Source organism: Microcebus murinus, chromosome 25 (genome assembly GCF_040939455.1).
Source record: "Microcebus murinus isolate Inina chromosome 25, M.murinus_Inina_mat1.0, whole genome shotgun sequence".
Taxonomy (NCBI): Eukaryota; Metazoa; Chordata; class Mammalia; order Primates; family Cheirogaleidae; genus Microcebus; species Microcebus murinus.
This window is the reverse complement of record NC_134128.1, coordinates 45453-68540: the sequence shown is the minus strand read 5'-3', so window position 1 is coordinate 68540 and position 23088 is coordinate 45453. Positions and strand designations below refer to the sequence as shown.

General features: G+C 64.6%; 6 pseudogenes; all 6 read left to right on the top strand.

Annotated features, from left to right (window-relative positions):
• Positions 1 to 2386: 2386 nt before the first annotated feature.
• LOC142864494 (uncharacterized) lies at positions 2387 to 2505 on the top strand (annotated as a pseudogene).
• Positions 2506 to 6032: 3527 nt separating this feature from the next.
• LOC142864493 (uncharacterized) lies at positions 6033 to 6151 on the top strand (annotated as a pseudogene).
• A 3513-nt stretch (positions 6152 to 9664) lies between these two features.
• On the top strand, positions 9665 to 9783 carry LOC142864492 (uncharacterized; annotated as a pseudogene).
• A 3530-nt stretch (positions 9784 to 13313) lies between these two features.
• LOC142864491 (uncharacterized) lies at positions 13314 to 13432 on the top strand (annotated as a pseudogene).
• Positions 13433 to 16939: 3507 nt separating this feature from the next.
• Positions 16940 to 17058, top strand: LOC142864606 (uncharacterized; annotated as a pseudogene).
• A 3524-nt stretch (positions 17059 to 20582) lies between these two features.
• LOC142864490 (uncharacterized) lies at positions 20583 to 20701 on the top strand (annotated as a pseudogene).
• The last annotated feature ends 2387 nt before the right edge of the window (positions 20702 to 23088 follow it).

The window sequence follows — 23088 nt, the reverse complement described above, 5'->3', positions numbered from 1 at the left end:
TCCTTGGCCCCTGCCCCTGCCTGACCGGCCCCTTCCCGCCCCGTCACCGTCACCGTCCTCTGCCCCTGCCTGACAGGCTCGTCCCCGCCCGGCCCACCACCTGGGCCACTGCCTGACTCGCTCCGCTCCTCCCCGGCCAGGCCCGTCACTGTCCTGGGCCCCTGCCTGACCGGCTCCTTCCCGCCCGGCCTGTCACCGTCCTCGGCCCCTGCCTGACACGCTCCTCCCCGCCCGTCACCGTCCTCGGCCCCTGCCTGACCGGCTCCTCCGTCGCCTGGGCCTTCCAGGGGCTTGGTGTGGACGCTGCTTCCAGGAAGCCCTCCAGGAACCCGGCAGCAGGGCGGCCGCAGCAGTCTGGCGCAGGCATCGCTAAGTCCCCTGCCGGGGACGGGGACGTGCCCCGCTGTGCCGCGGGGGGCCCAGCCTGGTGTCTTCCCTGAGGCCCTGGGGCTGCCGCTCCCCGCAAGGGGAGAGCCTCGGAGGTGGGGACCGCCTCCTGATGGGGACGTCCACGCAGCTCTCCACGTCGGATTCCGGGGCTCTCTGTCCTGCCTGAAGGCCCAGCTGGCCTGCGGGTCCTTAGAGTGGCAGAAACATCCTCAAACTGATATTGCGAGTCCGGTGGTTGTCTGCACTTTTGTGCTGGGCACCCCAGGGAGGCCCAGGGGCTGGCTGGACAACGCGGTCTGCTCGGGTGCTTTGGAGGAGCAACCGATGCCCTTTGGACTTTGGTAGCAGCGTCTCAGGTGTCTCTGAGCCCTGCGCCATGTCGGGGAGGAGGCGGGAGGGGCCGCGACCTGCAGTCGTGTTCCCGGGGTGGCATGGCATGTGGCTTCTTCCACAGGCTGCTTGGCCTGGGCTCCCTGCACCTGGGCCTTTGGGGGACTGGCCCTGTGCTTGCCAACGCTTCCTGCAGGGACCCGGAGCTGGGAGGTGGCATCTCCCAGCCCTGGGCCGGGCAGAACCCCAGCGGGCCATGCCCACAACCTCTCTCAGCACGGGTCCCCCAGAAGGCTCCTTTGGGACCAGGATTCTCCTGCGGGTGACTTCTTAAAGTCTGGCCCCTGGATGGAGGGGCTCCGGGAGTAGAGGAGCCGGAAGCGGAAGGGGGTGCCCATGCGAGGGGACATTTTCAGGCCAAGTACCAGCTTCAGCCTGATCCTCCTGGGAACCCCGGGGTGTACGTCCCACCTCCTGGTTGTCCCCCTCTGAGACAAGGAGCCGGGCTTCGCATTCCCCCAGCAGCCAGTCGTGGGCTGAGGACACCTGGGGCCTTGGGAACTCCCTGGCTTCTCTTTGGATTACCATTTGGAGCTGCTTGGGAATCCTGCCGCCACACACACCCGAGTGCAGGTGTCTTCTGCACGGACTGCGGGCCTCGCGCTTCTGAATGCCACTGGCTCGCCACCCACCCACGGGTGAACCTGGTCAGGGTGCTTTCTCTAAGGAGCAGACTCTGATCCGGGCGGGCTACCGGTGTCTCTGTTTGCTCGTTTCTTTCTTCCATTTCGGGAAAGTCTTCCTTACTGGGTGTGGAAATCTCCTATGCCTTTCCTCGCCTATTCTGTCAGCTTTAAAATTCTCTTTCAGTTGCCACCCTCACAGATGGATTAGGAAACTCTTTTCGGTGCCTTCATTAGTGAAATGACCTCAAGGAAGCTCGAATCCAATATCTAATCGCCGGCTTTTAGCAAGTCCACACCCGAGGGTGGTTGGGGTCCAATCCAGCCCCGGGCCAGGCCCAGGCCCCTTGGACTGGGCCACAGGAGGACACAGAGCAGGGTCCCGGCCCCCACGGGAGCGGTGCCGGCAGTTCTCCAAGGGCTTGGGGGTTTTCCAGAGGTAGGAGATGGAGGGGACTGATTTCTTCAGCGCCCCCCAAACCACCCCGCCCCGCCCCACCCCAGCCATGGGACACATCCCGAGAGACGCCCCTACACTCGCTCCCCTCCCCCATGCGCTGTGTCCCAGCCCTGGCCCTGGGGAATAGGCGGCAGCCCACCCACAGGGCGGGGGCGCAGCTGACAGGGGTTGTGTGGGAGGCCGGCCCCTGGCTGGGGTCAAAGGGTGAGCGCGCGTGCGCAGTCAGCGGCCGCGCGCTGGGGGTGGGGGCGGGTAGGTGAAGGAGGCGAGGTGAGGAGAGGAGGGGGGCTGGAAGGTCTCCACCTTGGCGGGTCCAGCCGTGGAGGCGCATCGTGTCTGTGTGTGTGTGTGTGTGTGTGTAGACAGCCCCCCATCCCACCCCGCCCCGCCACGTCCCTCACCTCAGTCCTCCGGAGTCCGCCCGACCGGGCCGGCGAACTCCACAGGCCCGGCGCGGGTCAGCGCTATCGCGGGGAAGCGCGGTGAGGCTGGCCTCTTGAGCGGGGCAGGGGCGCCCTCCGCGGTCTACGGCCACACCACCCCGAACGCGCCCCATCTCGTCTGCTCTCAGAAGCTAAGCAGCGTCGGGCCTGGTTAGTACTTGGATGGGAGACCGCCTGGGAATCCCGGGTGCCCTAGGCTTTTTTTTTTTTTTTGCCTGTTGCTCTGTCCCCTTGCTGGGAGCGCGGCGGCGGGGCGGCCGTCCGGCGGATCACCCCCACCCTCAGCGCCCGCCGCGGTGCCTGCCGCCCCAGCCCGCACCGTGGGGCCTCCTCTTGTCCCAAGCGGGGACACCGCCGCCACGGGGCAGCATGCGTGCCATCTGGACTGTCAGGTCTCAGACCAAAGGTCTGGTCTGTGGGAACCGACACGCTGGAGGAAACCTCGAGAGTCTGAGAGGGGAGGGAGTTCCGGAAGGATTCCAGGATGTCACTTTGAGCGAGTATGTGACCAGAACTCGTCCCGTTGCTTTTGGGGTTCTATGGGCTACACGCAGGAATCTCTGGTGGTGGCACTGGAGGTTGGGGGATCCGGAGTCACACCCAGACCTGCTCGACAGGCCTCCTTTTACTTTTCTTTTCGGATTCATTTTCTTAGAAAGTGTCTCTTATCTCTATGATTGCATTTTCTTTTCTCTCTCTTTTCAAGCAGATGATGGGAGTACAAGTATTGAGGTGACATGTGTTGCCCGTGCCCCCCTCCCCCCTGTCTCCTTATTTATTTCTCATTTTCTCCCAGCGTATTGTGGGGGTACCAATGTTCAGGTCGGGTGCATTGCTCTTTCCCCGCCTCCCCCCTCTGGTCAGAGCTTCAAGTGCGCCCATCCCCCAGTCGGTGCGCACCCACCCCCTCCCTAATGCATGTGTATGCCCACCCCCTCCCCACGCCCGCCCGACACCCACCCGATGAAGGTGATTCCTCGCTGTCCACTTAGGTGTCCATCCGTTCGTACCAATTTGCCGGTGAGCGCGCGCACGTGGTGCTCGTGTGTCCGTTCTTGGGATACCTGGCCTACTGGAACGGGTTCCAGCTCTGGCCAGGAGAACACGAGAGGCGCGCTCTCACCGCTGCTCCTCACAGCCGAATGGCACTCCGTGGTGTCCACGCGCCGCATGTTATTAATGCACTCCTGGATGGATGGGCACTCGGGTCGCTTCCACATCTTTGCGATTGTGAATTGTGCCCTAACTGTCACCCTACCCCTTACCCAGCCCGTCTCCTCTGCCCCTGCCTGACGCGCTCCTCCCCCGCCAGGCCCGTCACTGTCCTCGGCCCCTGCCCCTGCCTGACCGGCCCCTTCCCGCCCCGGCCCGTCACCGTCACCGTCACCGTCACCGTCCTCTGCCCCTGCCTGACAGGCTCGTCCCCGCCCGGCCCACCACCTGGGCCACTGCCTGACTCGCTCCGCTCCTCCCCGGCCAGGCCCGTCACTGTCCTGGGCCCCTGCCTGACCGGCTCCTTCCCGCCCGGCCTGTCACCGTCCTCTGCCCCTGCCTGACACGCTCCTCCCCGCCCGTCACCGTCCTCGGCCCCTGCCTGACCGGCTCCTCCGTCGCCTGGGCCTTCCAGGGGCTTGGTGTGGACGCTGCTTCCAGGAAGCCCTCCAGGAACCCGGCAGCAGGGCGGCCGCAGCAGTCTGGCGCAGGCATCGCTAAGTCCCCTGCCGGGGACGGGGACGTGCCCCGCTGTGCCGCGGGGGGCCCAGCCTGGTGTCTTCCCTGAGGCCCTGGGGCTGCCGCTCCCCGCAAGGGGAGAGCCTCGGAGGTGGGGACCGCCTCCTGATGGGGACGTCCACGCAGCTCTCCACGTCGGATTCCGGGGCTCTCTGTCCTGCCTGAAGGCCCAGCTGGCCTGCGGGTCCTTAGAGTGGCAGAAACATCCTCAAACTGATATTGCGAGTCCGGTGGTTGTCTGCACTTTTGTGCTGGGCAGCCCAGGGAGGCCCAGGGGCTGGCTGGACAACGCGGTCTGCTCGGGTGCTTTGGAGGAGCAACCGATGCCCTTTGGACTTTGGTAGCAGCGTCTCAGGTGTCTCTGAGCCCTGCGCCATGTCGGGGAGGAGGCGGGAGGGGCCGCGACCTGCAGTCGTGTTCCCGGGGTGGCACGGCATGTGGCTTCTTCCACAGGCTGCTTGGCCTGGGCTCCCTGCACCTGGGCCTTTGGGGGACTGGCCCTGTGCTTGCCAACGCTTCCTGCAGGGACCCGGAGCTGGGAGGTGGCATCTCCCAGCCCTGGGCCGGGCAGAACCCCAGCGGGCCATGCCCACAACCTCTCTCAGCACGGGTCCCCCAGAAGGCTCCTTTGGGACCAGGATTCTCCTGCGGGTGACTTCTTAAAGTCTGGCCCCTGGATGGAGGGGCTCCGGGAGTAGAGGAGCCGGAAGCGGAAGGGGGTGCCCATGCGAGGGGACATTTTCAGGCCAAGTACCAGCTTCAGCCTGATCCTCCTGGGAACCCCGGGGTGTACGTCCCACCTCCTGGTTGTCCCCCTCTGAGACAAGGAGCCGGGCTTCGCATTCCCCCAGCAGCCAGTCGTGGGCTTAGGACACCTGGGGCCTTGGGAACTCCCTGGCTTCTCTTTGGATTACCATTTGGAGCTGCTTGGGAATCCTGCCGCCACACACACCCGAGTGCAGGTGTCTTCTGCACGGACTGCGGGCCTCGCGCTTCTGAATGCCACTGGCTCGCCACCCACCCACGGGTGAACCTGGTCAGGGTGCTTTCTCTAAGGAGCAGACTCTGATCCGGGCGGGCTACCGGTGTCTCTGTTTGCTCGTTTCTTTCTTCCATTTCGGGAAAGTCTTCCTTACTGGGTGTGGAAATCTCCTATGCCTTTCCTCGCCTATTCTGTCAGCTTTAAAATTCTCTTTCAGTTGCCACCCTCACAGATGGATTAGGAAACTCTTTTCGGTGCCTTCATTAGTGAAATGACCTCAAGGAAGCTCGAATCCAATATCTAATCGCCGGCTTTTAGCAAGTCCACACCCGAGGGTGGTTGGGGTCCAATCCAGCCCCGGGCCAGGCCCAGGCCCCTTGGACTGGGCCACAGGAGGACACAGAGCAGGGTCCCGGCCCCCACGGGAGCGGTGCCGGCAGTTCTCCAAGGGCTTGGGGGTTTTCCAGAGGTAGGAGATGGAGGGGACTGATTTCTTCAGCGCCCCCCAAACCACCCCGCCCCGCCCCACCCCAGCCATGGGACACATCCCGAGAGACGCCCCTACACTCGCTCCCCTCCCCCATGCGCTGTGCCCCAGCCCTGGCCCTGGGGAATAGGCGGCAGCCCACCCACAGGGCGGGGGCGCAGCTGACAGGGGTTGTGCGGGAGGGCGGCCCCTGGCTGGGGTCAAAGGGTGAGCGCGCGTGCGCAGTCAGCGGCCGCGCGCTGGGGGTGGGGGCGGGTAGGTGAAGGAGGCGAGGTGAGGAGAGGAGGGGGGCTGGAAGGTCTCCACCTTGGCGGGTCCAGCCGTGGAGGCGCATCGTGTCTGTGTGTGTGTGTGTGTGTGTGTAGACAGCCCCCCATCCCACCCCGCCCCGCCACGTCCCTCACCTCAGTCCTCCGGAGTCCGCCCGACCGGGCCGGCGAACTCCACAGGCCCGGCGCGGGTCAGCGCTATCGCGGGGAAGCGCGGTGAGGCTGGCCTCTTGAGCGGGGCAGGGGCGCCCTCCGCGGTCTACGGCCACACCACCCCGAACGCGCCCCATCTCGTCTGCTCTCAGAAGCTAAGCAGCGTCGGGCCTGGTTAGTACTTGGATGGGAGACCGCCTGGGAATCCCGGGTGCCCTAGGCTTTTTTTTTTTTTTTTTTGCCTGTTGCTCTGTCCCCTTGCTGGGAGCGCGGCGGCGGGGCGGCCGTCCGGCGGATCACCCCCACCCTCAGCGCCCGCCGCGGTGCCTGCCGCCCCAGCCCGCACCGTGGGGCCTCCTCTTGTCCCAAGCCGGGACACCGCCGCCACGGGGCAGCATGCGTGCCATCTGGACTGTCAGGTCTCAGACCAAAGGTCTGGTCTGTGGGAACCGACACGCTGGAGGAAACCTCGAGAGTCTGAGAGGGGAGGGAGTTCCGGAAGGATTCCAGGATGTCACTTTGAGCGAGTATGTGACCAGAACTCGTCCCGTTGCTTTTGGGGTTCTATGGGCTACACGCAGGAATCTCTGGTGGTGGCACTGGAGGTTGGGGGAACCGGAGTCACACCCAGACCTGCTCGACAGGCCTCCTTTTACTTTTCTTTTCGGATTCATTTTCTTAGAAAGTGTCTCTTATCTCTATGATTGCATTTTCTTTTCTCTCTCTTTTCAAGCAGATGATGGGAGTACAAGTATTGAGGTGACATGTGTTGCCCGTGCCCCCCTCCCCCCTGTCTCCTTATTTATTTCTCATTTTCTCCCAGCGTATTGTGGGGGTACCAATGTTCAGGTCGGGTGCATTGCTCTTTCCCCGCCTCCCCCCTCGGGTCAGAGCTTCAAGTGCGCCCATCCCCCAGTCGGTGCGCACCCACCCCCTCCCTAATGCATGTGTATGCCCACCCCCTCCCCACGCCCGCCCGACACCCACCCGATGAAGGTGATTCCTCGCTGTCCACTTAGGTGTCCATCCGTTCGTACCAATTTGCCGGTGAGCGCGCGCACGTGGTGCTCGTGTGTCCGTTCTTGGGATACCTGGCCTACTGGAACGGGTTCCAGCTCTGGCCAGGAGAACACGAGAGGCGCCCTCTCACCGCTGCTCCTCATAGCCGAATGGCACTCCGTGGTGTCCACGCGCCGCATGTTATTAATGCACTCCTGGATGGATGGGCACTCGGGTCGCTTCCACATCTTTGCGATTGTGAATTGTGCCCTAACTGTCACCCTACCCCTTACCCAGCCCGTCTCCTCTGCCCCTGCCTGACGCGCTCCTCCCCCGCCAGGCCCGTCACTGTCCTTGGCCCCTGCCCCTGCCTGACCGGCCCCTTCCCGCCCCGTCACCGTCACCGTCCTCTGCCCCTGCCTGACAGGCTCGTCCCCGCCCGGCCCACCACCTGGGCCACTGCCTGACTCGCTCCGCTCCTCCCCGGCCAGGCCCGTCACTGTCCTGGGCCCCTGCCTGACCGGCTCCTTCCCGCCCGGCCTGTCACCGTCCTCGGCCCCTGCCTGACACGCTGCTCCCCGCCCGTCACCGTCCTCGGCCCCTGCCTGACCGGCTCCTCCGTCGCCTGGGCCTTCCAGGGGCTTGGTGTGGACGCTGCTTCCAGGAAGCCCTCCAGGAACCCGGCAGCAGGGCGGCCGCAGCAGTCTGGCGCAGGCATCGCTAAGTCCCCTGCCGGGGACGGGGACGTGCCCCGCTGTGCCGCGGGGGGCCCAGCCTGGTGTCTTCCCTGAGGCCCTGGGGCTGCCGCTCCCCGCAAGGGGAGAGCCTCGGAGGTGGGGACCGCCTCCTGATGGGGACGTCCACGCAGCTCTCCACGTCGGATTCCGGGGCTCTCTGTCCTGCCTGAAGGCCCAGCTGGCCTGCGGGTCCTTAGAGTGGCAGAAACATCCTCAAACTGATATTGCGAGTCCGGTGGTTGTCTGCACTTTTGTGCTGGGCACCCCAGGGAGGCCCAGGGGCTGGCTGGACAACGCGGTCTGCTCGGGTGCTTTGGAGGAGCAACCGATGCCCTTTGGACTTTGGTAGCAGCGTCTCAGGTGTCTCTGAGCCCTGCGCCATGTCGGGGAGGAGGCGGGAGGGGCCGCGACCTGCAGTCGTGTTCCCGGGGTGGCACGGCATGTGGCTTCTTCCACAGGCTGCTTGGCCTGGGCTCCCTGCACCTGGGCCTTTGGGGGACTGGCCCTGTGCTTGCCAACGCTTCCTGCAGGGACCCGGAGCTGGGAGGTGGCATCTCCCAGCCCTGGGCCGGGCAGAACCCCAGCGGGCCATGCCCACAACCTCTCTCAGCACGGGTCCCCCAGAAGGCTCCTTTGGGACCAGGATTCTCCTGCGGGTGACTTCTTAAAGTCTGGCCCCTGGATGGAGGGGCTCCGGGAGTAGAGGAGCCGGAAGCGGAAGGGGGTGCCCATGCGAGGGGACATTTTCAGGCCAAGTACCAGCTTCAGCCTGATCCTCCTGGGAACCCCGGGGTGTACGTCCCACCTCCTGGTTGTCCCCCTCTGAGACAAGGAGCCGGGCTTCGCATTCCCCCAGCAGCCAGTCGTGGGCTGAGGACACCTGGGGCCTTGGGAACTCCCTGGCTTCTCTTTGGATTACCATTTGGAGCTGCTTGGGAATCCTGCCGCCACACACACCCGAGTGCAGGTGTCTTCTGCACGGACTGCGGGCCTCGCGCTTCTGAATGCCACTGGCTCGCCACCCACCCACGGGTGAACCTGGTCAGGGTGCTTTCTCTAAGGAGCAGACTCTGATCCGGGCGGGCTACCGGTGTCTCTGTTTGCTCGTTTCTTTCTTCCATTTTGGGAAAGTCTTCCTTACTGGGTGTGGAAATCTCCTATGCCTTTCCTCGCCTATTCTGTCAGCTTTAAAATTCTCTTTCAGTTGCCACCCTCACAGATGGATTAGGAAACTCTTTTCGGTGCCTTCATTAGTGAAATGACCTCAAGGAAGCTCGAATCCAATATCTAATCGCCGGCTTTTAGCAAGTCCACACCCGAGGGTGGTTGGGGTCCAATCCAGCCCCGGGCCAGGCCCAGGCCCCTTGGACTGGGCCACAGGAGGACACAGAGCAGGGTCCCGGCCCCCACGGGAGCGGTGCCGGCAGTTCTCCAAGGGCTTGGGGGTTTTCCAGAGGTAGGAGATGGAGGGGACTGATTTCTTCAGCGCCCCCCAAACCACCCCGCCCCGCCCCACCCCAGCCATGGGACACATCCCGAGAGACGCCCCTACACTCGCTCCCCTCCCCCATGCGCTGTGCCCCAGCCCTGGCCCTGGGGAATAGGCGGCAGCCCACCCACAGGGCGGGGGCGCAGCTGACAGGGGTTGTGCGGGAGGGCGGCCCCTGGCTGGGGTCAAAGGGTGAGCGCGCGTGCGCAGTCAGCGGCCGCGCGCTGGGGGTGGGGGCGGGTAGGTGAAGGAGGCGAGGTGAGGAGAGGAGGGGGGCTGGAAGGTCTCCACCTTGGCGGGTCCAGCCGTGGAGGCGCATCGTGTCTGTGTGTGTGTGTGTGTGTGTGTAGACAGCCCCCCATCCCACCCCGCCCCGCCACGTCCCTCACCTCAGTCCTCCGGAGTCCGCCCGACCGGGCCGGCGAACTCCACAGGCCCGGCGCGGGTCAGCGCTATCGCGGGGAAGCGCGGTGAGGCTGGCCTCTTGAGCGGGGCAGGGGCGCCCTCCGCGGTCTACGGCCACACCACCCCGAACGCGCCCCATCTCGTCTGCTCTCAGAAGCTAAGCAGCGTCGGGCCTGGTTAGTACTTGGATGGGAGACCGCCTGGGAATCCCGGGTGCCCTAGGCTTTTTTTTTTTTTTTTTTGCCTGTTGCTCTGTCCCCTTGCTGGGAGCGCGGCGGCGGGGCGGCCGTCCGGCGGATCACCCCCACCCTCAGCGCCCGCCGCGGTGCCTGCCGCCCCAGCCCGCACCGTGGGGCCTCCTCTTGTCCCAAGCCGGGACACCGCCGCCACGGGGCAGCATGCGTGCCATCTGGACTGTCAGGTCTCAGACCAAAGGTCTGGTCTGTGGGAACCGACACGCTGGAGGAAACCTCGAGAGTCTGAGAGGGGAGGGAGTTCCGGAAGGATTCCAGGATGTCACTTTGAGCGAGTATGTGACCAGAACTCGTCCCGTTGCTTTTGGGGTTCTATGGGCTACACGCAGGAATCTCTGGTGGTGGCACTGGAGGTTGGGGGAACCGGAGTCACACCCAGACCTGCTCGACAGGCCTCCTTTTACTTTTCTTTTCGGATTCATTTTCTTAGAAAGTGTCTCTTATCTCTATGATTGCATTTTCTTTTCTCTCTCTTTTCAAGCAGATGATGGGAGTACAAGTATTGAGGTGACATGTGTTGCCCGTGCCCCCCTCACCCCTGTCTCCTTATTTATTTCTCATTTTCTCCCAGCGTATTGTGGGGGTACCAATGTTCAGGTCGGGTGCATTGCTCTTTCCCCGCCTCCCCCCTCGGGTCAGAGCTTCAAGTGCGCCCATCCCCCAGTCGGTGCGCACCCACCCCCTCCCTAATGCATGTGTATGCCCACCCCCTCCCCACGCCCGCCCGACACCCACCCGATGAAGGTGATTCCTCGCTGTCCACTTAGGTGTCCATCCGTTCGTACCAATTTGCCGGTGAGCGCGCGCACGTGGTGCTCGTGTGTCCGTTCTTGGGATACCTGGCCTACTGGAACGGGTTCCAGCTCTGGCCAGGAGAACACGAGAGGCGCCCTCTCACCGCTGCTCCTCATAGCCGAATGGCACTCCGTGGTGTCCACGCGCCGCATGTTATTAATGCACTCCTGGATGGATGGGCACTCGGGTCGCTTCCACATCTTTGCGATTGTGAATTGTGCCCTAACTGTCACCCTACCCCTTACCCAGCCCGTCTCCTCTGCCCCTGCCTGACGCGCTCCTCCCCCGCCAGGCCCGTCACTGTCCTCGGCCCCTGCCCCTGCCTGACCGGCCCCTTCCCGCCCCGGCCCGTCACCGTCACCGTCACCGTCACCGTCCTCTGCCCCTGCCTGACAGGCTCGTCCCCGCCCGGCCCACCACCTGGGCCACTGCCTGACTCGCTCCGCTCCTCCCCGGCCAGGCCCGTCACTGTCCTGGGCCCCTGCCTGACCGGCTCCTTCCCGCCCGGCCTGTCACCGTCCTCTGCCCCTGCCTGACACGCTCCTCCCCGCCCGTCACCGTCCTCGGCCCCTGCCTGACCGGCTCCTCCGTCGCCTGGGCCTTCCAGGGGCTTGGTGTGGACGCTGCTTCCAGGAAGCCCTCCAGGAACCCGGCAGCAGGGCGGCCGCAGCAGTCTGGCGCAGGCATCGCTAAGTCCCCTGCCGGGGACGGGGACGTGCCCCGCTGTGCCGCGGGGGGCCCAGCCTGGTGTCTTCCCTGAGGCCCTGGGGCTGCCGCTCCCCGCAAGGGGAGAGCCTCGGAGGTGGGGACCGCCTCCTGATGGGGACGTCCACGCAGCTCTCCACGTCGGATTCCGGGGCTCTCTGTCCTGCCTGAAGGCCCAGCTGGCCTGCGGGTCCTTAGAGTGGCAGAAACATCCTCAAACTGATATTGCGAGTCCGGTGGTTGTCTGCACTTTTGTGCTGGGCAGCCCAGGGAGGCCCAGGGGCTGGCTGGACAACGCGGTCTGCTCGGGTGCTTTGGAGGAGCAACCGATGCCCTTTGGACTTTGGTAGCAGCGTCTCAGGTGTCTCTGAGCCCTGCGCCATGTCGGGGAGGAGGCGGGAGGGGCCGCGACCTGCAGTCGTGTTCCCGGGGTGGCACGGCATGTGGCTTCTTCCACAGGCTGCTTGGCCTGGGCTCCCTGCACCTGGGCCTTTGGGGGACTGGCCCTGTGCTTGCCAACGCTTCCTGCAGGGACCCGGAGCTGGGAGGTGGCATCTCCCAGCCCTGGGCCGGGCAGAACCCCAGCGGGCCATGCCCACAACCTCTCTCAGCACGGGTCCCCCAGAAGGCTCCTTTGGGACCAGGATTCTCCTGCGGGTGACTTCTTAAAGTCTGGCCCCTGGATGGAGGGGCTCCGGGAGTAGAGGAGCCGGAAGCGGAAGGGGGTGCCCATGCGAGGGGACATTTTCAGGCCAAGTACCAGCTTCAGCCTGATCCTCCTGGGAACCCCGGGGTGTACGTCCCACCTCCTGGTTGTCCCCCTCTGAGACAAGGAGCCGGGCTTCGCATTCCCCCAGCAGCCAGTCGTGGGCTTAGGACACCTGGGGCCTTGGGAACTCCCTGGCTTCTCTTTGGATTACCATTTGGAGCTGCTTGGGAATCCTGCCGCCACACACACCCGAGTGCAGGTGTCTTCTGCACGGACTGCGGGCCTCGCGCTTCTGAATGCCACTGGCTCGCCACCCACCCACGGGTGAACCTGGTCAGGGTGCTTTCTCTAAGGAGCAGACTCTGATCCGGGCGGGCTACCGGTGTCTCTGTTTGCTCGTTTCTTTCTTCCATTTCGGGAAAGTCTTCCTTACTGGGTGTGGAAATCTCCTATGCCTTTCCTCGCCTATTCTGTCAGCTTTAAAATTCTCTTTCAGTTGCCACCCTCACAGATGGATTAGGAAACTCTTTTCGGTGCCTTCATTAGTGAAATGACCTCAAGGAAGCTCGAATCCAATATCTAATCGCCGGCTTTTAGCAAGTCCACACCCGAGGGTGGTTGGGGTCCAATCCAGCCCCGGGCCAGGCCCAGGCCCCTTGGACTGGGCCACAGGAGGACACAGAGCAGGGTCCCGGCCCCCACGGGAGCGGTGCCGGCAGTTCTCCAAGGGCTTGGGGGTTTTCCAGAGGTAGGAGATGGAGGGGACTGATTTCTTCAGCGCCCCCCAAACCACCCCGCCCCGCCCCACCCCAGCCATGGGACACATCCCGAGAGACGCCCCTACACTCGCTCCCCTCCCCCATGCGCTGTGCCCCAGCCCTGGCCCTGGGGAATAGGCGGCAGCCCACCCACAGGGCGGGGGCGCAGCTGACAGGGGTTGTGCGGGAGGGCGGCCCCTGGCTGGGGTCAAAGGGTGAGCGCGCGTGCGCAGTCAGCGGCCGCGCGCTGGGGGTGGGGGCGGGTAGGTGAAGGAGGCGAGGTGAGGAGAGGAGGGGGGCTGGAAGGTCTCCACCTTGGCGGGTCCAGCCGTGGAGGCGCATCGTGTCTGTGTGTGTGTGTGTGTGTGTGTAGACAGCCCCCCATCCCACCCCGCCCCGCCACGTCCCTCACCTCAGTCCTCCGGAGTCCGCCCGACCGGGCCGGCGAACTCCACAGGCCCGGCGCGGGTCAGCGCTATCGCGGGGAAGCGCGGTGAGGCTGGCCTCTTGAGCGGGGCAGGGGCGCCCTCCGCGGTCTACGGCCACACCACCCCGAACGCGCCCCATCTCGTCTGCTCTCAGAAGCTAAGCAGCGTCGGGCCTGGTTAGTACTTGGATGGGAGACCGCCTGGGAATCCCGGGTGCCCTAGGCTTTTTTTTTTTTTTTTTTGCCTGTTGCTCTGTCCCCTTGCTGGGAGCGCGGCGGCGGGGCGGCCGTCCGGCGGATCACCCCCACCCTCAGCGCCCGCCGCGGTGCCTGCCGCCCCAGCCCGCACCGTGGGGCCTCCTCTTGTCCCAAGCCGGGACACCGCCGCCACGGGGCAGCATGCGTGCCATCTGGACTGTCAGGTCTCAGACCAAAGGTCTGGTCTGTGGGAACCGACACGCTGGAGGAAACCTCGAGAGTCTGAGAGGGGAGGGAGTTCCGGAAGGATTCCAGGATGTCACTTTGAGCGAGTATGTGACCAGAACTCGTCCCGTTGCTTTTGGGGTTCTATGGGCTACACGCAGGAATCTCTGGTGGTGGCACTGGAGGTTGGGGGAACCGGAGTCACACCCAGACCTGCTCGACAGGCCTCCTTTTACTTTTCTTTTCGGATTCATTTTCTTAGAAAGTGTCTCTTATCTCTATGATTGCATTTTCTTTTCTCTCTCTTTTCAAGCAGATGATGGGAGTACAAGTATTGAGGTGACATGTGTTGCCCGTGCCCCCCTCCCCCCTGTCTCCTTATTTATTTCTCATTTTCTCCCAGCGTATTGTGGGGGTACCAATGTTCAGGTCGGGTGCATTGCTCTTTCCCCGCCTCCCCCCTCGGGTCAGAGCTTCAAGTGCGCCCATCCCCCAGTCGGTGCGCACCCACCCCCTCCCTAATGCATGTGTATGCCCACCCCCTCCCCACGCCCGCCCGACACCCACCCGATGAAGGTGATTCCTCGCTGTCCACTTAGGTGTCCATCCGTTCGTACCAATTTGCCGGTGAGCGCGCGCACGTGGTGCTCGTGTGTCCGTTCTTGGGATACCTGGCCTACTGGAACGGGTTCCAGCTCTGGCCAGGAGAACACGAGAGGCGCCCTCTCACCGCTGCTCCTCATAGCCGAATGGCACTCCGTGGTGTCCACGCGCCGCATGTTATTAATGCACTCCTGGATGGATGGGCACTCGGGTCGCTTCCACATCTTTGCGATTGTGAATTGTGCCCTAACTGTCACCCTACCCCTTACCCAGCCCGTCTCCTCTGCCCCTGCCTGACGCGCTCCTCCCCCGCCAGGCCCGTCACTGTCCTTGGCCCCTGCCCCTGCCTGACCGGCCCCTTCCCGCCCCGTCACCGTCACCGTCCTCTGCCCCTGCCTGACAGGCTCGTCCCCGCCCGGCCCACCACCTGGGCCACTGCCTGACTCGCTCCGCTCCTCCCCGGCCAGGCCCGTCACTGTCCTGGGCCCCTGCCTGACCGGCTCCTTCCCGCCCGGCCTGTCACCGTCCTCGGCCCCTGCCTGACACGCTGCTCCCCGCCCGTCACCGTCCTCGGCCCCTGCCTGACCGGCTCCTCCGTCGCCTGGGCCTTCCAGGGGCTTGGTGTGGACGCTGCTTCCAGGAAGCCCTCCAGGAACCCGGCAGCAGGGCGGCCGCAGCAGTCTGGCGCAGGCATCGCTAAGTCCCCTGCCGGGGACGGGGACGTGCCCCGCTGTGCCGCGGGGGGCCCAGCCTGGTGTCTTCCCTGAGGCCCTGGGGCTGCCGCTCCCCGCAAGGGGAGAGCCTCGGAGGTGGGGACCGCCTCCTGATGGGGACGTCCACGCAGCTCTCCACGTCGGATTCCGGGGCTCTCTGTCCTGCCTGAAGGCCCAGCTGGCCTGCGGGTCCTTAGAGTGGCAGAAACATCCTCAAACTGATATTGCGAGTCCGGTGGTTGTCTGCACTTTTGTGCTGGGCACCCCAGGGAGGCCCAGGGGCTGGCTGGACAACGCGGTCTGCTCGGGTGCTTTGGAGGAGCAACCGATGCCCTTTGGACTTTGGTAGCAGCGTCTCAGGTGTCTCTGAGCCCTGCGCCATGTCGGGGAGGAGGCGGGAGGGGCCGCGACCTGCAGTCGTGTTCCCGGGGTGGCACGGCATGTGGCTTCTTCCACAGGCTGCTTGGCCTGGGCTCCCTGCACCTGGGCCTTTGGGGGACTGGCCCTGTGCTTGCCAACGCTTCCTGCAGGGACCCGGAGCTGGGAGGTGGCATCTCCCAGCCCTGGGCCGGGCAGAGCCCCAGCGGGCCATGCCCACACCCTCTCTCAGCACGGGTCCCCCAGAAGGCTCCTTTGGGACCAGGATTCTCCTGCGGGTGACTTCTTAAAGTCTGGCCCCTGGATGGAGGGGCACCGGGAGTAGAGGAGCCGGAAGCGGAAGGGGGTGCCCATGCGAGGGGACATTTTCAGGCCAAGTACCAGCTTCAGCCTGATCCTCCTGGGAACCCCGGGGTGTACGTCCCACCTCCTGCTTGTCCCGCTCTGAGACAAGGAGCCGGGCTTCGCATTCCCCCAGCAGCCAGTCGTGGGCTGAGGACACCTGGGGCCTTGGGAACTCCCTGGCTTCTCTTTGGATTACCATTTGGAGCTGCTTGGGAATCCTGCCGCCACACACACCCGAGTGCAGGTGTCTTCTGCACGGACTGGGGGCCTCGCGCTTCTGAATGCCACTGGCTCGCCACCCACCCACGGGTGAACCTGGTCAGGGTGCTTTCTCTAAGGAGCAGACTCTGATCCGGGCGGGCTACCGGTGTCTCTGTTTGCTCGTTTCTTTCTTCCATTTCGGGAAAGTCTTCCTTACTGGGTGTGGAAATCTCCTATGCCTTTCCTCGCCTATTCTGTCAGCTTTAAAATTCTCTTTCAGTTGCCACCCTCACAGATGGATTAGGAAACTCTTTTCGGTGCCTTCATTAGTGAAATGACCTCAAGGAAGCTCGAATCCAATATCTAATCGCCGGCTTTTAGCAAGTCCACACCCGAGGGTGGTTGGGGTCCAATCCAGCCCCGGGCCAGGCCCAGGCCCCTTGGACTGGGCCACAGGAGGACACAGAGCAGGGTCCCGGCCCCCACGGGAGCGGTGCCGGCAGTTCTCCAAGGGCTTGGGGGTTTTCCAGAGGTAGGAGATGGAGGGGACTGATTTCTTCAGCGCCCCCCAAACCACCCCGCCCCGCCCCACCCCAGCCATGGGACACATCCCGAGAGACGCCCCTACACTCGCTCCCCTCCCCCATGCGCTGTGCCCCAGCCCTGGCCCTGGGGAATAGGCGGCAGCCCACCCACAGGGCGGGGGCGCAGCTGACAGGGGTTGTGCGGGAGGGCGGCCCCTGGCTGGGGTCAAAGGGTGAGCGCGCGTGCGCAGTCAGCGGCCGCGCGCTGGGGGTGGGGGCGGGTAGGTGAAGGAGGCGAGGTGAGGAGAGGAGGGGGGCTGGAAGGTCTCCACCTTGGCGGGTCCAGCCGTGGAGGCGCATCGTGTCTGTGTGTGTGTGTGTGTAGACAGCCCCCCATCCCACCCCGCCCCGCCACGTCCCTCACCTCAGTCCTCCGGAGTCCGCCCGACCGGGCCGGCGAACTCCACAGGCCCGGCGCGGGTCAGCGCTATCGCGGGGAAGCGCGGTGAGGCTGGCCTCTTGAGCGGGGCAGGGGCGCCCTCCGCGGTCTACGGCCACACCACCCCGAACGCGCCCCATCTCGTCTGCTCTCAGAAGCTAAGCAGCGTCGGGCCTGGTTAGTACTTGGATAGGAGACCGCCTGGGAATCCCGGGTGCCCTAGGCTTTTTTTTTTTTTTTTTTGCCTGTTGCTCTGTCCCCTTGCTGGGAGCGCGGCGGCGGGGCGGCCGTCCGGCGGATCACCCCCACCCTCAGCGCCCGCCGCGGTGCCTGCCGCCCCAGCCCGCACCGTGGGGCCTCCTCTTGTCCCAAGCGGGGACACCGCCGCCACGGGGCAGCATGCGTGCCATCTGGACTGTCAGGTCTCAGACCAAAGGTCTGGTCTGTGGGAACCGACACGCTGGAGGAAACCTCGAGAGTCTGAGAGGGGAGGGAGTTCCGGAAGGATTCCAGGATGTCACTTTGAGCGAGTATGTGACCAGAACTCGTCCCGTTGCTTTTGGGGTTCTATGGGCTACAGGCAGGAATCTCTGGTGGTGGCACTGGAGGTTGGGGGATCCGGAGTCACACCCAGACCTGCTCGACAGGCCTCCTTTTACTTTTCTTTTCGGATTCATTTTCTTAGAAAGTGTCTCTTATCTCTATGATTGCATTTTCTTTTCTCTCTCTTTTCAAGCAGATGATGGGAGTACAAGTATTGAGGTGACATGTGTTGCCCGTGCCCCCCTCCCCCCTGTCTCCTTATTTATTTCTCATTTTCTCCCAGCGTATTGTGGGGGTACCAATGTTCAGGTCGGGTGCATTGCTCTTTCCCCGCCTCCCCCCTCTGGTCAGAGCTTCAAGTGCGCCCATCCCCCAGTCGGTGCGCACCCACCCCCTCCCTAATGCATGTGTATGCCCACCCCCTCCCCACGCCCGCCCGACACCCACCCGATGAAGGTGATTCCTCGCTGTCCACTTAGGTGTCCATCCGTTCGTACCAATTTGCCGGTGAGCGCGCGCACGTGGTGCTCGTGTGTCCGTTCTTGGGATACCTGGCCTACTGGAACGGGTTCCAGCTCTGGCCAGGAGAACACGAGAGGCGCGCTCTCACCGCTGCTCCTCACAGCCGAATGGCACTCCGTGGTGTCCACGCGCCGCATGTTATTAATGCACTCCTGGATGGATGGGCACTCGGGTCGCTTCCACATCTTTGCGATTGTGAATTGTGCCCTAACTGTCACCCTACCCCTTACCCAGCCCGTCTCCTCTGCCCCTGCCTGACGCGCTCCTCCCCCGCCAGGCCCGTCACTGTCCTCGGCCCCTGCCCCTGCCTGACCGGCCCCTTCCCGCCCCGGCCCGTCACCGTCACCGTCACCGTCCTCTGCCCCTGCCTGACAGGCTCGTCCCCGCCCGGCCCACCACCTGGGCCACTGCCTGACTCGCTCCGCTCCTCCCCGGCCAGGCCCGTCACTGTCCTGGGCCCCTGCCTGACCGGCTCCTTCCCGCCCGGCCTGTCACCGTCCTCTGCCCCTGCCTGACACGCTCCTCCCCGCCCGTCACCGTCCTCGGCCCCTGCCTGACCGGCTCCTCCGTCGCCTGGGCCTTCCAGGGGCTTGGTGTGGACGCTGCTTCCAGGAAGCCCTCCAGGAACCCGGCAGCAGGGCGGCCGCAGCAGTCTGGCGCAGGCATCGCTAAGTCCCCTGCCGGGGACGGGGACGTGCCCCGCTGTGCCGCGGGGGGCCCAGCCTGGTGTCTTCCCTGAGGCCCTGGGGCTGCCGCTCCCCGCAAGGGGAGAGCCTCGGAGGTGGGGACCGCCTCCTGATGGGGACGTCCACGCAGCTCTCCACGTCGGATTCCGGGGCTCTCTGTCCTGCCTGAAGGCCCAGCTGGCCTGCGGGTCCTTAGAGTGGCAGAAACATCCTCAAACTGATATTGCGAGTCCGGTGGTTGTCTGCACTTTTGTGCTGGGCACCCCAGGGAGGCCCAGGGGCTGGCTGGACAACGCGGTCTGCTCGGGTGCTTTGGAGGAGCAACCGATGCCCTTTGGACTTTGGTAGCAGCGTCTCAGGTGTCTCTGAGCCCTGCGCCATGTCGGGGAGGAGGCGGGAGGGGCCGCGACCTGCAGTCGTGTTCCCGGGGTGGCACGGCATGTGGCTTCTTCCACAGGCTGCTTGGCCTGGGCTCCCTGCACCTGGGCCTTTGGGGGACTGGCCCTGTGCTTGCCAACGCTTCCTGCAGGGACCCGGAGCTGGGAGGTGGCATCTCCCAGCCCTGGGCCGGGCAGAGCCCCAGCGGGCCATGCCCACACCCTCTCTCAGCACGGGTCCCCCAGAAGGCTCCTTTGGGACCAGGATTCTCCTGCGGGTGACTTCTTAAAGTCTGGCCCCTGGATGGAGGGGCACCGGGAGTAGAGGAGCCGGAAGCGGAAGGGGGTGCCCATGCGAGGGGACATTTTCAGGCCAAGTACCAGCTTCAGCCTGATCCTCCTGGGAACCCCGGGGTGTACGTCCCACCTCCTGGTTGTCCCGCTCTGAGACAAGGAGCCGGGCTTCGCATTCCCCCAGCAGCCAGTCGTGGGCTGAGGACACCTGGGGCCTTGGGAACTCCCTGGCTTCTCTTTGGATTACCATTTGGAGCTGCTTGGGAATCCTGCCGCCACACACACCCGAGTGCAGGTGTCTTCTGCACGGACTGGGGGCCTCGCGCTTCTGAATGCCACTGGCTCGCCACCCACCCACGGGTGAACCTGGTCAGGGTGCTTTCTCTAAGGAGCAGACTCTGATCCGGGCGGGCTACCGGTGTCTCTGTTTGCTCGTTTCTTTCTTCCATTTCGGGAAAGTCTTCCTTACTGGGTGTGGAAATCTCCTATGCCTTTCCTCGCCTATTCTGTCAGCTTTAAAATTCTCTTTCAGTTGCCACCCTCACAGATGGATTAGGAAACTCTTTTCGGTGCCTTCATTAGTGAAATGACCTCAAGGAAGCTCGAATCCAATATCTAATCGCCGGCTTTTAGCAAGTCCACACCCGAGGGTGGTTGGGGTCCAATCCAGCCCCGGGCCAGGCCCAGGCCCCTTGGACTGGGCCACAGGAGGACACAGAGCAGGGTCCCGGCCCCCACGGGAGCGGTGCCGGCAGTTCTCCAAGGGCTTGGGGGTTTTCCAGAGGTAGGAGATGGAGGGGACTGATTTCTTCAGCGCCCCCCAAACCACCCCGCCCCGCCCCACCCCAGCCATGGGACACATCCCGAGAGACGCCCCTACACTCGCTCCCCTCCCCCATGCGCTGTGCCCCAGCCCTGGCCCTGGGGAATAGGCGGCAGCCCACCCACAGGGCGGGGGCGCAGCTGACAGGGGTTGTGCGGGAGGGCGGCCCCTGGCTGGGGTCAAAGGGTGAGCGCGCGTGCGCAGTCAGCGGCCGCGCGCTGGGGGTGGGGGCGGGTAGGTGAAGGAGGCGAGGTGAGGAGAGGAGGGGGGCTGGAAGGTCTCCACCTTGGCGGGTCCAGCCGTGGAGGCGCATCGTGTCTGTGTGTGTGTGTGTGTGTGTGTAGACAGCCCCCCATCCCACCCCGCCCCGCCACGTCCCTCACCTCAGTCCTCCGGAGTCCGCCCGACCGGGCCGGCGAACTCCACAGGCCCGGCGCGGGTCAGCGCTATCGCGGGGAAGCGCGGTGAGGCTGGCCTCTTGAGCGGGGCAGGGGCGCCCTCCGCGGTCTACGGCCACACCACCCCGAACGCGCCCCATCTCGTCTGCTCTCAGAAGCTAAGCAGCGTCGGGCCTGGTTAGTACTTGGATGGGAGACCGCCTGGGAATCCCGGGTGCCCTAGGCTTTTTTTTTTTTTTTTTGCCTGTTGCTCTGTCCCCTTGCTGGGAGCGCAGCGGCGGGGCGGCCGTCCGGCGGATCACCCCCACCCTCAGCGCCCGCCGCGGTGCCTGCCGCCCCAGCCCGCACCGTGGGGCCTCCTCTTGTCCCAAGCGGGGACACCGCCGCCACAGGGCAGCATGCGTGCCATCTGGACTGTCAGGTCTCAGACCAAAGGTCTGGTCTGTGGGAACCGACACGCTGGAGGAAACCTCGAGAGTCTGAGAGGGGAGGGAGTTCCGGAAGGATTCCAGGATGTCACTTTGAGCGAGTATGTGACCAGAACTCGTCCCGTTGCTTTTGGGGTTCTATGGGCTACACGCAGGAATCTCTGGTGGTGGCACTGGAGGTTGGGGGATCCGGAGTCACACCCAGACCTGCTCGACAGGCCTCCTTTTACTTTTCTTTTCGGATTCATTTTCTTAGAAAGTGTCTCTTATCTCTATGATTGCATTTTCTTTTCTCTCTCTTTTCAAGCAGATGATGGGAGTACAAGTATTGAGGTGACATGTGTTGCCCGTGCCCCCCTCCCCCCTGTCTCCTTATTTATTTCTCATTTTCTCCCAGCGTATTGTGGGGGTACCAATGTTCAGGTCGGGTGCATTGCTCTTTCCCCGCCTCCCCCCTCGGGTCAGAGCTTCAAGTGCGCCCATCCCCCAGTCGGTGCGCACCCACCCCCTCCCTAATGCATGTGTATGCCCACCCCCTCCCCACGCCCGCCCGACACCCACCCGATGAAGGTGATTCCTCGCTGTCCACTTAGGTGTCCATCCGTTCGTACCAATTTGCCGGTGAGCGCGCGCACGTGGTGCTCGTGTGTCCGTTCTTGGGATACCTGGCCTACTGGAACGGGTTCCAGCTCTGGCCAGGAGAACACGAGAGGCGCGCTCTCACCGCTGCTCCTCACAGCCGAATGGCACTCCGTGGTGTCCACGCGCCGCATGTTATTAATGCACTCCTGGATGGATGGGCACTCGGGTCGCTTCCACATCTTTGCGATTGTGAATTGTGCCCTAACTGTCACCCTACCCCTTACCCAGCCCGTCTCCTCTGCCCCTGCCTGACGCGCTCCTCCCCCGCCAGGCCCGTCACTGTCCTCGGCCCCTGCCCCTGCCTGACCGGCCCCTTCCCGCCCCGGCCCGTCACCGTCACCGTCACCGTCCTCTGCCCCTGCCTGACAGGCTCGTCCCCGCCCGGCCCACCACCTGGGCCACTGCCTGACTCGCTCCGCTCCTCCCCGGCCAGGCCCGTCACTGTCCTGGGCCCCTGCCTGACCGGCTCCTTCCCGCCCGGCCTGTCACCGTCCTCTGCCCCTGCCTGACACGCTCCTCCCCGCCCGTCACCGTCCTCGGCCCCTGCCTGACCGGCTCCTCCGTCGCCTGGGCCTTCCAGGGGCTTGGTGTGGACGCTGCTTCCAGGAAGCCCTCCAGGAACCCGGCAGCAGGGCGGCCGCAGCAGTCTGGCGCAGGCATCGCTAAGTCCCCTGCCGGGGACGGGGACGTGCCCCGCTGTGCCGCGGGGGGCCCAGCCTGGTGTCTTCCCTGAGGCCCTGGGGCTGCCGCTCCCCGCAAGGGGAGAGCCTCGGAGGTGGGGACCGCCTCCTGATGGGGACGTCCACGCAGCTCTCCACGTCGGATTCCGGGGCTCTCTGTCCTGCCTGAAGGCCCAGCTGGCCTGCGGGTCCTTAGAGTGGCAGAAACATCCTCAAACTGATATTGCGAGTCCGGTGGTTGTCTGCACTTTTGTGCTGGGCACCCCAGGGAGGCCCAGGGGCTGGCTGGACAACGCGGTCTGCTCGGGTGCTTTGGAGGAGCAACCGATGCCCTTTGGACTTTGGTAGCAGCGTCTCAGGTGTCTCTGAGCCCTGCGCCATGTCGGGGAGGAGGCGGGAGGGTCCGCGACCTGCAGTCGTGTTCCCGGGGTGGCACGGCATGTGGCTTCTTCCACAGGCTGCTTGGCCTGGGCTCCCTGCACCTGGGCCTTTGGGGGACTGGCCCTGTGCTTGCCAACGCTTCCTGCAGGGACCCGGAGCTGGGAGGTGGCATCTCCCAGCCCTGGGCCGGGCAGAGCCCCAGCGGGCCATGCCCACACCCTCTCTCAGCACGGGTCCCCCAGAAGGCTCCTTTGGGACCAGGATTCTCCTGCGGGTGACTTCTTAAAGTCTGGCCCCTGGATGGAGGGGCACCGGGAGTAGAGGAGCCGGAAGCGGAAGGGGGTGCCCATGCGAGGGGACATTTTCAGGCCAAGTACCAGCTTCAGCCTGATCCTCCTGGGAACCCCGGGGTGTACGTCCCACCTCCTGGTTGTCCCGCTCTGAGACAAGGAGCCGGGCTTCGCATTCCCCCAGCAGCCAGT